Source organism: Myotis davidii, unplaced genomic scaffold, assembly GCF_000327345.1.
Source record: "Myotis davidii unplaced genomic scaffold, ASM32734v1 scaffold275, whole genome shotgun sequence".
Taxonomy (NCBI): Eukaryota; Metazoa; Chordata; class Mammalia; order Chiroptera; family Vespertilionidae; genus Myotis; species Myotis davidii.
In genome coordinates, this window is record NW_006286592.1 from 503531 (window position 1) to 506638 (window position 3108).

Here is a 3108-nt window from a genome sequence, read left to right on the forward strand (position 1 = left end):
GCAAAGACTGAGGACTGAAGGCGGCTCAGGCCGGAGTGAAGGCCTGGGTTCCAGGCGCCAGAGGAAAACTGCTGCTAGCCACCAGGGGAAGGGGCCCCAGGGGGCCCCAGACTGCGAGAGGGCACAGGCCGGGCTGAGGGACCCACCCGAGTGCACAAATTTTTGTGCACCGGGCCTCTAGTATATGTATATAAGTCTAAGCGACCTGTCGTCTGGTTGCTATGGCGTGCACTCACTACAAGGGGGCAGATGCTCAATGCAGGAGTTGCCACCTGGTGGTCAGTGCACTCCTACAGCAGGAGCACCACTCAGCTGATCAACAGGCACCAGATTCAGGTTTCACAGCTGGCAAGCGCAGCTGCAATGGCACGAGCCTCTCCCGCAGACACTCTACCTGAGTCCCCCTCCCCCATCCGGACCTGGACCAGGATCGGGACTGACTGGGCATGAGCCTGCAGCTGCTTCTCGGTCGTGAGCGCGTGCTAGTATCACCCTAGGATGAGCACGTGGAGACCACAGTGGCATGGCAGTGAACCTTGCTTGGCGCATTACTACATCCCTCGGGGGATATTGGACTGCCGGTTTCTGCCCGATCCCTGGCTGAGGGACCGCACCGGTGCACCAGGCCTCTAGTGTATATACATTCAGAAATAACCATTTCAGGAAATATTCTCACTTTGAGTATATGACAGACATTTTCTATGCTATGCTCTATGAGTTCTAAAGGTGTTGTCTTTGATCCAATAAACTGAAAACCAAGATAGTGGATGTTGGACTGCCGGTTTCTGCCCGATCCCTGGCTGAGGGACCGCACCGGTGCACCAGGCCTCTAGTGTATATACATTCAGAAATAACCATTTCAGGAAATATTCTCACTTTGAGTATATGACAGACATTTTCTATGCTATGCTCTATGAGTTCTAAAGGTGTTGTCTTTGATCCAATAAACTGAAAACCAAGATAGTGTAGTGAAAAGCATGGACTCTATAGCACAAGATTGATGGGGTGATGGGATTGGAATCTTGGCTTTTCCCTTTTCTAGCTGTGTGAGCTTGATAAAATTACTTAACTTCTCTGTGCCAGCTGTAAAACGAGGGAAATAATAGATCTGCATCATAAGGTTGTTATGACAATGAAATGAGTTAAAGAATGTAAAACAGTGACCAGCACTTAGTAAGCATTATAAAAGTGTTAGTTATTAATATAGTGTTCACAACCCACCAATATGTCACAACATTTGAAAAAACACTTTTTTGGATGACTAAGACCAACCTCCTTTGCCTGCCACCTTACCTTCCAACACACACAAATTAGTAAATAAAACTTAACTTCCTTGGAGGCAAGTTCAGTAAATACTTTTGTTTTATAAGGAGGATGAAATAACTATATTTCCTTTTAAATCCTTAAACATGTCCTTTTAAAATGTAATTGTAAATCTTTCATGGAGACAAGGTCTGATCTCTTGAAAATCCAGAGAATAAAAGGAAATCCTCCCTGGGGTGATGTTTTATTCATTGGTACAGTGCCTTGCATTTAATGCATTCTCAAAAACTATTTGTTTAAAGTGTTTGGAAACCTTATTAGAATAGTGTTCAAGGATAGCAATTGATTCATATAGATAATAACTTAACCACTTTATAGTTTACAAAGAATTTTATGTTCATTCATGTCTTTAAATCTGTAAGTCCATTTCCCCAAATGTGTCCTATAGAATGCTAAATTGATACTAACGATCTGAGACTCTCAGAGAGTCATAATGTACAGTGAAGTAGTTGTAATTTGCCAAAACATATAACCCCAAATTGTACTGGTTCAAATGGAATATAATTTTATTTGTCTCCCACAAAACAGTCCTAAGGGGGTTTTCTCAATGGTGAAAGGGCACTTGCCACTTCATTCTGGGACCCAGGCTAATGGAGGGTCTGCCATCTTGACATCCGAAGTCACTGTGGTTATCACCATTCCAGCTCATGGGAGAGGATGAAGAGAATAGAGGAAGCTATGTAGGAGTGGAGTGTCACACACAGCCTCCCACTTCCTTTCATTTGTCAAAACTCAGTTGCATGGTTACACCAACTGGAAGGAAGGCTGGGAAATGAGGTCCAGTTCTATGCCCGGGAGAAACGAGAGAGTAAACTGTAATGACATAATAGAAGAGTCTGCAAACACAGTAAAGATCTGTTGTAAAAATTCTTCTTTAGCACTCTGTATCTCAGTGTGGCCTAAATGCATTTGCTTATCAAACTCTTCTCTCCCTCAACATATTGCAGACCAGTTGTTTTATTGCTGGCTTTACCCAGGGGCCAGATAAGTTTCCATTGAACAAGTACAAAAAACGTTTTATGTGCATGTTAAAGGCACACTTTACAATTAAATACCCATTGCATTTTGAAGTTATTCATTATATGTTCTTACAAGCTAATATCTTTTTAAAGTATGATGCTTTGTAAGACACTGTGTAATATGAACCGAGAATTCTCGTGATCCGTCTGCAATTTAAGGTCTATTAACACACCAGAAAACAATACACTTTGGAAAAGTCTGCTGATGGGACATCTCAAATCCCAAAATGAAAAGAAACCAAGGAAGACAAGGGAAACATTTTAAACTTTTTAAAATATTGATTTTAGCACAAATATGGGAGAACCACAAAAAAACAAAAGTTCAGTTTAGTCATCAAACAGCCATTGGCGTAGGAGGTGGAAACCTGTCAGTTGCCCACAAAGTGCTTCACAGTTTCTTCCTAATTATAACCTCCTCACTTCCCTCAAAGCCAACTCTGTGGTGACTTCTATGATCATCTTTTCCTTTAGAACTAGGATCTGAGTGACTAGACATCATTGCTTAGCTCTGCCTGTTTTTATAATGCCTTCACATCTCGTTTTATCTAATTTTCTCCTCTCATTTCTTTCTCCTTTTTCCATATCCTATCTAATAAAAGACAAAAATGGTAATTGGCGTACGACCGATACCCTTTTCATTGGCTAATCAGCGAGATAGGCAAATTAACTGGCAGCCAAGATGGCGGCAGGCAGCCAGGCAGCTGCTGCGAACAGGGAGGCTTGCTTGCTTCAGTGACGGAAGAAGCCCAGCTTCCCCCCCCACCCC

General features: G+C 42.7%; 1 protein-coding gene across 1 annotated transcript in view; it reads left to right on the forward strand.

Annotated features, from left to right (window-relative positions):
- The window catches only part of LOC102774536 (thrombospondin type-1 domain-containing protein 7B), a 250599-nt gene that overhangs the window by 182550 nt on the left and 64941 nt on the right, over nucleotides 1-3108 (forward strand). The gene's annotated exons all lie outside the window — the stretch shown is intronic.